This window comes from Bombus affinis, chromosome 16, assembly GCF_024516045.1.
Source record: "Bombus affinis isolate iyBomAffi1 chromosome 16, iyBomAffi1.2, whole genome shotgun sequence".
In the NCBI taxonomy this organism is placed as follows: domain Eukaryota; kingdom Metazoa; phylum Arthropoda; class Insecta; order Hymenoptera; family Apidae; genus Bombus; species Bombus affinis.
The window spans coordinates 3,652,694-3,664,850 of NC_066359.1; positions in this window are offsets into that span (position 1 = coordinate 3,652,694).

Below are 12,157 nucleotides of genomic sequence, written 5' to 3' on the forward strand. Positions count from 1 at the left end.
GTATCTTTTATCTTTCGTATTCATTATGGACGAGTCAACCGCGATGCACGTCCCAAGTGTCAAAGTGTAAATTAGCCTTGAGGCTATAATCACTGTTGTCGCCATGTGTGTACAACCACAGTTATCGCGAATGCATGTTCCAACGACCTGATTGTCGCAATATTTTAACGAATATTTCAGCAATCGGATATAATCTGATATAAAAATGTACATTCTTACAAATGCACGCGTTTCATAGCCAAAGATATCCAAAAGGCTCAGAAGATATCCCCATCAGAGCGATTAATTCCTCGTTCATCTTTCGTTTTGGTGAAAAATCTTACTCCCGTGGATTCCCTCGAGGATCCTTCCGATTTATTTCCGGGGCAGCATCTTCTTTTCTAATCTCTCCGATGCGCTACTTCGGCACGCTGCTCGTTCCTTGCCGCGTTTTATTACTTTTACGCTCGCGTATTGTTTACAGTGTCAAGGATCGGGGCTCTGGATCGGCTAGAGCAACCTGGATAATGCCATTTATTATCGAGAAATTTATGTCCCGCCGTAGGCGAGCCTCCTCCCTTCCGACTCTCCTGGGCCCGGTGCGAAACTTTCCCGTAGGTTCTCTACCACCCTCCTTTTCACTATTTTTAATTAAAATCTTTTCTGCTATACTCTTTAACCTTCCATCTTCTGTTATGGTTAATTATAGCGCGAGATGTCTCTCCTCGTTGTAGAATCAGCTCTACGGTATCCTACGCTTTTCTAATAATTTACAATTATTAACTGTATCTTGATTATACAGAAGCAAATTATATAAAACGCTGTTGCGAATGATTGCTACATACCCAACGATTAGTCACGGTAGGATAGAAATTGACGGATGAAAACTATTCTGAGATCAGCGGATTTCAAACTGAGGATCTTAAATCTGCAGACAGGCACTTCATTCGTGTGCCCGGTGTACTTTGAGCAAGGTTCTTCTGTTTTATCCTTATTCCCTTTACGTGAGTTCCATACGGTGGATATAAAGAATATTTCTACGTTCTTGCGTGGTCCAATAAAAGCTGCTTTCACAGAAGTAATGGTCCCAACATCCAGGAGAAATAGAAAATCCAGTGACTTCGAGGTGAGGAAAAAGAGAGAGAGAGAGAGAGATAGCGCAGTCGTTTTCTCAGTGTAGGAGTTTCATCCTCGCCAGGATGAAAATCTGGACGATGCTGAAGGCTGATCTAGAGGATCAGAGGCTACCACCAGGTGGTAGGAAATTAACATCGGAGGAAAGGATGGCTGTATCGAGACAAGTGCCGGCTAATAAATGCCAGCGCCTCGGGCTACACGTGCAAGCCGCGTTATCAAGATCCTCCAATTATTGGAATTGACGTAGCCTGAGATAACAGGCCCCGGCCTCTGTTCTGGCCGGTGTTGCGAAAGAATGGCTGACGTTAACAGCCAGCTACCAGACCTGCATATCCGGCTATCGACGTTCAATTCGAAGCCACGCTGACGATATTACCAACAATGGGAACGTTCTAGATCCTCGGATCGGTGACCCTGAAAAATCTGGAACACTCGAGGACTCCGATTACACCCTTCAGGGCTTCCTTTTACCAGGCAAATTAGGATTTTAATATATTTTCCAGGGGCAGCAAACGGTCGACGAGGCTTGTACAACCAACAAACTGGAAATAAAAAGTAGAGGTAAAGAGTGGTAGGCAGTTAAAGGGCTAAATAAGGTAACCACTAATTTCATTTGAAATTAACTTTATCATAATATATAATATATATATAATAATTAAATTCCGAGATAAAAAATATGTTTATCGCTATGAATATGCGATGTTAACAAGGAGATGGCAATGGAACCGCGAAATCTCGAACGAGCTGGCTGCATGTGCGTTCGACGCTGTGGATCGATGGCGAAACAGTGCCAAAGGGATTTTACCTTTGCTCTAGGAAAATGAATCGAGAAATTATGTTCTTCTTGCGGCAGTTCCTTACGTTTTGCATGCTTCTGCTACAAATTTCACTCGACAAATCGTAAGGACATGCAGCAGTGTGCCATAATGAATAAAAATGGTGGCAAACTTGTCAAAGTAAATCACAGAAGAGTGAATATTCTAAACAGACATAATACTTATTGTAGTATGAAGAAAATTTATAAAGTAAGACATAAAAGGGAACGTATTAATTTCTTGAAGACAAAGAATCGTGCACCGAAATCCTTTTGGGGCTGTTTTAACATCAACCTGAACCGTCCTATACATGCGCATACAACCAGCTTATTCGAGATTTCACGGTTCTTGCTATCTCCTTCTACGTATTTGTTGAGATTTCCCCTTAAATTAAGGGTGAATATTTAATATATATGTATATGTATATGTGTGTTATGAAGTAAAAGTGCGCTCCCCTATCCCATAAAGAATCTGACCCAACCAGAAGTTACTTTTGGATAAATTAAAGTAGAACTTGGGTTGGGTTGGATTTGCTGTACCGCAGGGGTGCAGGGGGATGGGCTCTGCCCCACCCACGCTTTTACATCATTACATGCATATCTTGAGAGTACAAAAATATCGTATGTGTAATTTTAAAGCAACCTTTTCTCCTAAAAGTTACAAATTAAAATAGTCCGCCTATTATGTCCCTAGGAAAAAGTTGTAGAAAATGATCAATTTATTTCGACATATTTCAATGTGTTTGAGATGGGAGTATTGGTACTGCGAAAGATGATTAGGAAATTGGCAAAATGTTCAGCAAATTTCATCATTTCAATTCTTACGCCATTTAAGACGCTAGACTATAATGTTTTCTTCTAACATTATGCGACAATAATTCGTCAATTTTACGTAACAGAATACTTTTTACCCATATAACGTATGTCTTTCTTTCAGTCATCGTTTCCATCAATTTCGACGTTATCTCTTATAACGATGATTGTACGAAACAGATCGAGATTTCGAATGAACATTTAGCAATGTCTTGTCTAACACATCTTATTTTTCGTTTCGATAGGATTTCGATTAGAAGACGCGTAATTATGACAATTCACCGTACCATTTCCATCCACTGCAACGCTACTGAATTACTGTAATTTATTATCACGTTGATTCCTTTTGACGTATCGCGGTAATTCACTAAAACGATTTCAACGAATATGTCTTCTATGTATAATTACGAAAGCAGGAGGACTGCTAATGCTCATGAACGACAAAGTACGCGCTTGTGAGTTACCTGTAAGCGCTGAGAAATTTAAAGGTAGGTAAGAGGAAGCTGACAAATCACTTGGAAATTATGAGACTTGTTTCGAACGTTAGAGTCTGAATAGACTCTCGGTATGTGCAATATCGTAATAAAAATCTGAGCAATTATATCGATAATTTCACGATGTCTGGAAAATTTGAAGGATTGCAAAGCAGGTCGACGTCGTTAGCGGGTTGAGCGGCAATGTCGAGGCACACGCGATGGAGAAGTGGCGCAAAAATGGAAGCTCAGGGAGCGGCGCGTCCAATCGATTCAGGGGAAACACGTGAGCCATCCTGGAGGAAACGCTTCGCTGGAGTAGAACGACCTGTGAATACTAACGTGATCCGTTCGGGGCTTCGATCGTTCTTACTTTATTAATATGCCTTCGATCGAAATAACAAAACGAACGTCAAAAATATCCTTGAAAATTCCGTAACTGTAACTCGTTTGGAATTAGAACTGATAAGAAACTGAAAAATTTTATCGCGAAATCGAAGTTTAAGCTACCGTTGGAATTTGTTATTTTTCCATCGACATTGTTCGTTTGATTGAATAAAAACCAGCTCGTTTAGATTGAAGATTGTTAGAGAAATAAAAAACTGGAAATCTTGTTAAGGATTCTAAGGAAGTTTGACACAGCGTAGTAAGTATCCATCTTAATTCGCTGGAAATTGCTTGTTTGATTTATTAAAAAACGTCTAAAATACTTCGCCATTCTCGTTTAAAGTGAAAATTGTCGTAGAAGTATGTCATTGAAATATTATTGAAGAATCGAAGCACGAGTCAAAGTGTAATTGTCTAATTTATTCGAAGAATTCGGAACAGTCCAACTTTCAACAAAAATACTTAAAATACCCTGTGTCTCGTTTAAAATGAAAGTTATCATAAAAATAAGAAACGGTAATATTATTGAAGAATCGAAGCACCAGTCAATGTGGAACGTATAATAAATTCAGAGAATTCGACAGAATCGAACTTTCAATAAAAATACCCAAAATACTTCGCGTCTCGTTTAAAATAAAAATTGTTATAGACATAAGAAACGATAATATTATTGAAGAATCGAAGTACATGTCAAAGTGTAATTGTCTAATTTATCCGAAAGATTCGGAACAGTCGAATTATCAACAAAAATACCTAAAATACTCCGCGTCTCGTTTAAAATAAAAATTGTTATAGAAATAAGAAACGATAATATTATTGAAGAATCGAAGTACATGTCAAAGTGTAATTGTCTAATTTATCCGAAAGGTTCGAAACAGTCGAACTATCAACAAAAATACCCAAAATACTCCGCGTCTCGTTTAAAATAAAAATTGTTATAGAAATAAGAAACGATAATATTATTGAAGAATCGAAGTACATGTCAAAGTGTAATTGTCTAATTTATCCGAAAGGTTCGAAACAGTCGAACTATCAACAAAAATACCCAAAATACTCTATGTCTTGTTTAAAATAAAAATTGTTATAGAAACAAGAAACGATAATATTATTGAAGAATCGAAGTACGAGTCAAAGTGTAATTATCTAATTTATTCGAAAAATTCGAAAGAATCGAACTTTCAACAAAAATACACAAAATACTCCGTGTCTTGTTTAAAATGAAAATTATCATAAAAATAAGAAACGATAATATTATTGAAGAATCGAAGTACATATCAAAGTGTAATTGTCTAATTTATTCGAAGAATTCGAAGCAGTCGAACTATCAACAAAAATACCCAAAATACTCTGTGTCTCGTTTAAAATGAAAGTTATTACAGAAATAAGAAAGCGAAATATTATTAGAGAGGCGAAGTTTAAGCGAAGTAAGTCCTCTCTGATTTACTCAAAATTGTTTAATTTATGAAAAACTCTTCCAGGTAGTCGAAATACGTCGTTCAATTAAGATAATTGGTTCTGGCGTCGAATAAACGTGGCTGGCGAGAGTATTGGGTTCTGCTTTCATCTCAACAAGTAGCTAGTTAAATTCGATGTGGAAGCCGTGGCTGGAAACCGGAGGCTCGCGTTTAAATTCGTGGGATTTTCGTGAGTCATGCTGCGTCTTGGTGAGAGCAGGCCTCGGTGCTATGGTAAACGACGCCTTCCTGGCGCCAACGGCGTCCCCTTTCCAACCGTTCTACCCTTTTCCACCCTCATGCTCCTTCGGCGAACATCGAGAACCGTGTACGCCACAGTCGCCGCGATAACAATGCGATCGTGTGATCAAAATAATGGCGTGCCGTCGAGTAACTCGTCCGACCCAACTCCGCTCTATACCACATCCAAGTCCAACTTAAACTGAACTCAACTTGAAAAATTAAACGAATTCGCAAGACTCCTCTACTCTTATCGGAAACTTTCCAACTTCGTCATACACTTTCAACAGAATTTCTACAGCGATTTTGATTAAATTTTGACGAAGTATACTCTGTCGATAATATGCTGGAACTTTTATATTTGAATCTCGTAATCGTAACCATTAAAAGAAGAATCTGTGACGCCTCAAAGAAGATATTTAACGTAAAATTGAAAAGAGAAATCATGCGCACCGTGGTACTGATATTTTTCATATTTTCTTGCGACACGTAGGAAGAAGGAAAAAGAAGAAAATATAATTTTTCGGAAAATTCGATTGGAAAAAATTCGGTCGAAGATGAGCGAAAGCAACATGGTTATAGATCGTTTGAAAGGGAGACATACATTTTCGGGATTGGCTGATAAAAAGAAGTTGATTGTCTCTTATTATATCAGTCGTGAATTTCCTGCTACTTTCCAACCATCTAACGATCAGTCTGGATTAAGTCCGATCTAATTAGATTTATTCGGATTTGGTTCTCGGTCTCCGGCTGCTTCCTAATTTTTTTCTTCGACAACGGGCAAAGAAGTTTCCGCTGGAAAAAGAGCTGAATGAGGAATGTTTTTGTTGAGAAGGGATGGAAAAGTCTCGGAGGTCGTCGGGATTTGTATACAAGTTTTGACGTCAACGTGGAAAAAGCGGGTCAAGCTCTTTAGCCAAGTAATTATTTTCCCTCCGCGGATGAAGTACACCGAATCATTCGTATAATAAACAATTTTCCAAGCAAAAGGAACTGTTACACAGCATTCCGGCTTCTCAAAGGCAAACACGTCTAAACCGCCATCGTAACGCTCCAGTGGGCTCTCAATAATTATTGCAAATTATTCACTGGAAAAGTTACAGCTGTGTGTTGCCAATGACGTAATTAATATCTCTGGCTGATAATTGAAACATCGCTATAACTACTTTGATCGATTAATTTCACCACGTAACGATTAGTTCGTTTCGAGGTTCGTCTTAAATTGAAAATATAGACAGAGGAATCGTTTTTCCAAAGATTAACATGCCTCGAATATTCTTCGATATTCGATCATTGGTAAAATAACATAATGAAATTTTCTGTAAAGAAATTTGTTGTTGCAACTTGGTTGTTCAACGTCGTGAATTATCAAGGTATTCGAGCAACGTTTTCATGAGCTTCAACTTGTAAGTTGCGGCTTAAAAACTGCTGGAGATCTGAATCTCAGCATCGAGAGAAAATTTGTTAAAGTTCTTCGTTTCGTTTCAGATTAATTGGTAGAAAAAGAGAGAATTAAAACTCGTTCGCGTCAAAGGAGACATTATTCCAATGAAACCGAAATATTTCGCATCATTACTCGTCGCTTGACACGAATGGAGAAAATAAAGGAAATAGAAAAATGGAAAAATGGATAGAAGACATATGGAGATAGTCGCTACCTTGCGCTTACGGACAATCATTTTTCCAAGCACCTCGACAATTTTTCAAAACTGCTATCAAACAAATTGCTTCGAAATGAAGACACTAAAAGCAACCTTCGAGCAATTCTTCGATACTGAAGCATGCGATTCTCATTATAATATAATTCTCCTTTTTTTTTTCTTTTTTTTTTTTCAAATCAAGTTTCTCGTGCACCAACACAATTTTCCAAAAGCAAGGAATACAAAAGGTACTTCAGGCAGCAAAGAGGGGAAAACTCCCTGAAAATAGAGAACCTTCTCTACACAACTTAAAGCGCTCTTCGTCTTAGTTTTTCAAGCACTTTCTACTCCATGCTCGTAACTTGAGTATCAAAATTGGATGCATTTATTATGTAAAAACCGGAGAAGAATTAAATTTAAGGGTATTCTATCTTCTTGCCAACTAGCGTATTTCATATTTCTGCATATCATGTTCCTTTCTTGTACACATTTAGATTTCCCACAAATGCATGAACAACATATAGTCTAAAAATCATTCAATTTTAAGACCCATACTAATCTTTCTTTTCAGAAGTGTATCTTATACTTGCTCATACCATGTTCGTTTCTTACACATATTTAAATTTCCCACAAAAGCATAAACCATCCATAGTCTACAAATCATTCAATTTAAAGACCCATACTAATCTTTCTTTTTCAGAAGTGTATCTTATACTTGCTCATACCATGTTCGTTTCTTACACATATTTAAATTTCCCACAAAAGCATAAACCATCCATAGTCTACAAATCATTCAATTTAAAGACCCATACTAATCTTTCTTTTCAGAAGTGTATTTTATACTTGCTCATATCATGTTCTTTTCTTATACATATTTACATTTCTCACAAATGCATAAACAGCTTATAGTCTACAAATCATTCAATTTAAAGACCCATACTAATCTCTCTGTTCAGGAATGCATTTTATAATTCTGCATATCATGTTCGTTTCTTGTACACACATTTAAATTTCCCACAAGTGCATAAACAACCTATAGTCTACAAATCATTCAATTTATCCTCCATTCCCTTAATCACACTCACAGAGAGCTGAATCAGTATAAGCACGATGACATCAAATTTCCTAATACTACCACGTCCCCGGTATTACGCGCTAGACCCGCCAGCATGTCTGTCGTTCCTATTCGTTCAACAAGACGAACCGACAACAAGAATGGGGAAAAGAGGGAAGAAAGAGAGAAGAAAGGGGAACACGCTGGTCTGAGGGATGAAACGAGACGCGTTAGGTCGAGAAGATAGGAAGAGCGGTTGCGGGTGTTGCGCCTGTACAGATATTGATCGGTCAGGTCACGCAACAGGCTGCTTGTCAGGATACTCGTCAGGTTCCTCCCCGGCTAGGAACTCGCCTTAGGATTCCCGACAATAACTCACGGCCTGGAGAGAGGCACGCCGTTGCATAACCCGTCGACGAGCTCGTGGTTAATAATTCTCTGTCCGACGTGCACGTTCGACGAGTCCGCGGCCGGATAATTTGCTCTGCCTCGAGATCAGCCTCCGACGGAGAATAGCTGCGACTCTAGCGACAATATCGAACCCTTTGAACTCGGCATTCCCTTCAAATGGACGGGAATTCGTGGAGGAACGAGTGGCTGATCGAGTTAGTCTGCAAGGTGGGGAGAAGAATTCCGCTAGACCCTGCGTAGCCTGGAATTTCGCCAGGTTCTTCAACGTTGCCTGGCTTCTGTCTTCATCTACGTGGCTTGACAAAATACTTGCGACATTCGTAGACACCTTCTATAGGGCGTATATTACGTGCGTGTTATTGGATACATTTTGAAATTTCATTAGCACCGTGACAATTAATGATCGTATCGGTAACGTTTGAAGCAAGTTTGCAAATGTACATGGAAGCTGTGGATATCTGAGCCGCTCAGGAAGGCAGATCGAGGAGCAACTCCATTGTTTTTTTTCGCAAAGTTATCAATTTTCCGTTATATACATACGTATCCAATATGTTCGACAAATTACGAGGAACATTTTAAAAAGAAATGTTCGTAATTGTTTTTCTTTTACGGAGAGTTGATCAAGGTGCTTTTGTGGCCGACTCGTTTATTGCAAGCATACCGTTCACAGAGCTCAGCAAAGTATTCGAACAGTCAATTAATTATTCATTACATCGATAGATCTGAATATTCGATATACTTCGTACTTATTATTTAATACGTATACTTAATACTAGTTATACGCTTAAGCTTAGACTAAATATATATTTACAGTAATGCTGTAACTTCTATATATAATACATTCTCAGATTGCTTTCAAATTTGCTCGATATAATCACCACAATCGTATGTTGTTACAGCGTTAATGAGATTACAAAATGTTTAATTCATACAACACACGTAATTCATACAAAAGTCTTCTATTATATAATGAATGCTGGAATATGTTTGTAAGCTAAATGTATGTGTGAGTATATGGTGCAACACGAAGGTACCTGGCTCTCTCCTCGTCGATATGCTAATTTATTCAATATTCCTCACGGTGTAGCTTGAAACAAGACGGAAGCGAAGTAAGAGCTCCTTTTTCTGGGAATTTGATGAATATTTTCTAAGCTATCTCTCTCTCTCTTTCTTTCTTTTTCTCTATTTTTGGGCTTTTCGGTGGTAACAAGTTGCATATCGTGATCCAACTGGAAATTATGAGAACATGAACTGCGAGAACATGGAATTCGAAGGAAATAAAAAAAAATAAAAAAGGGGGAGAAACCTGTGCGCGGTACGCTGCGATAGGAAGTTGCGAACCCAGAGACCAACGACATTTCATGAATACAGGTTTGATTGGACGTCCTATGTCCGATAAACGTTGTCGACATTTGCGTGATGTTGTTGGCTGCTACGCTGTAGAATGATGTTCGTTCAATGATATCAGGAGGTGGCTGCAATAGGAATGGATTACGAGGATGTTAGTCGTGCAGGTGGAAGCAAATCAATTTGTCCGATCGATGGTTAGAGGACGGCGAAATTACATCGAGACACTTGCGCCACATAGTGATAGTAATTATAGTTAACAGTACCTGATTACCACATCGTACGCTGTGAATAGATAACTTTGCTCTCATAATAAAAGCAACTAGACAGGATCTAGCTGAATTCTTGACATCTGCGCGAGTAAGTTAGGTCCAGATGCTGTCTGACAGCACAAAATGCATAAAACAACTGAATCTTCCGTAACTGGTGACATTTAACCAGTTAGCTATTTTTGACGAGCATATTCGTCACGAGAAAATGGCAATATTTCGTGTTAGTATACTCGTCATGCGTAAAAGATAGTTACAATTTGCTGTTTAAATTGCAATTTAATAACTGCAATGAATTTCAGTATACTCGTCACTCGTCGCGCCATATTTTATATCATGACGAGTATACACGTCATGTGTAAAAAGTACTTAAATTTGCTGTATAAATTACAATTTAATAACTGCAATAAATCGCAGTATACTCGTTATGAACGAACAACAATATTTTATATTACGACGAGTATACTCGTCATGCGGAAAAAGGTATTTAAATTTGCTGCATAAATTAGAATTTAATAGGTGCAATAAATCGCAGTATACTCGTCATGAACGAACAACAATATTTTATATTATGACGAGTATACTCGTCATGCGTAAAAGGTAGTTACAACTTGTTGTTTAAATTGCAATGTAGCAATCGCGGTAAATCGGAGTAATAAAATGAACAAATAAAACAATCGTTTCGTTACTACTTGATTCTATGTTATAACTATATTTAGACATGCGTCTATGTTCGACGAGTATACTCGTCGTCGCTTATATTTCGCGACACACTTTAGATACACGCTTTTCAAGGAAGTCGCATCAGCTAACTGGTTAATGCGGTTCTTTGGGAAAAACAAAAGTTAACTTAACTGATACGAACTGTTATCGCTAACGAACCTGAACATTAAATGTCAGTGATATTAAATCAGTGAGTTGGCTGAATCGATATCCGTAACTGTGCAACGACGTGTGATTTTTCAACTCTGAATGTATTTTTGCCACAACTGTGATTAGTCAACTGCGGCTAAAAGTTACTGTGTACGTTCATTCCTCGTATAGAACCACCGACACGCGAGATTTAATTGAAATCCGGAACACCTCTTGCGTCTGTCATCGAAATGGACCTGGCCAATAATAGATTGTAAAACTAATCGAACGAGACGATTAACGAGACAACGTTGGCCACGAACGAATCGTAGAGCATTTCCAACGTCTCGATTTCTTCTCCTTTTACTTTCCAACAGTATGTTAATGCATTGTTGCCAAAAAAATAACAGTTGCCACTTCACGAGACGTTTTCCTGCCAACGTTCCCTATTTTCTCTGACAGCAAATTGCTCTATCGGAGGATATTGCGTTCGATGGATGGGACTGTTATCCTGGCGAGATAACAGGATAAAACGTTTAAAACGATTCCGCAGTATGGAACAATTCCACTGGCACACGGCAGCAAAAATGTAAACATCGATTTCAGAAGGATTAATAGAGAAAGATAGACGGTGAAAAACTGGCAAATTTGTATTTGCCACTAGAATTCTAATAAGACGTCGCTCCGTAAGTCCTGACGAATTGTAAGAGTACGATCATTCGTGGCAAATGTAATGGGAAAATTGTACAAAATGTAAAAAATTGAAGATTGAGAATTGAAACTTTCTGATTTGGAACGATCGTAACTTTGAAACAAACGCATGAAATGCAATAATTCAAAGACTATCTTGTCGAGGCAGGTCGATATTTATATAGTACGTGAAAACATGTTGCTCAAATTGCTAACTGACAACGATAAAACAGGACAAATTAAGGTGAGGTTTCGCGATACAAATACCAGGTCGTCCGGAAAGTTTCTTTCGCTTCATAAGGAAATAACAGATGAGCAATATTTTTTTCTTTTATATTATTTAATTTTATTACATTATTATTCGATAATCATATATTATTATACTATTAATATTATTAATTCCGATAGAACAAAATGGATCATACATGATTCAATAAAATAATATAAATGAGAAAAATATCCTGAATCTATTATTTCCTTACAAAACGACAGAAACCTTTCGAACAAGCTAATATTTCCTGAAATAATCCTGTTACTAATTGTATCATTTCTTCCTCAGCTCATTTCTAAAACAAGATGGAACATCTCGAACGTATC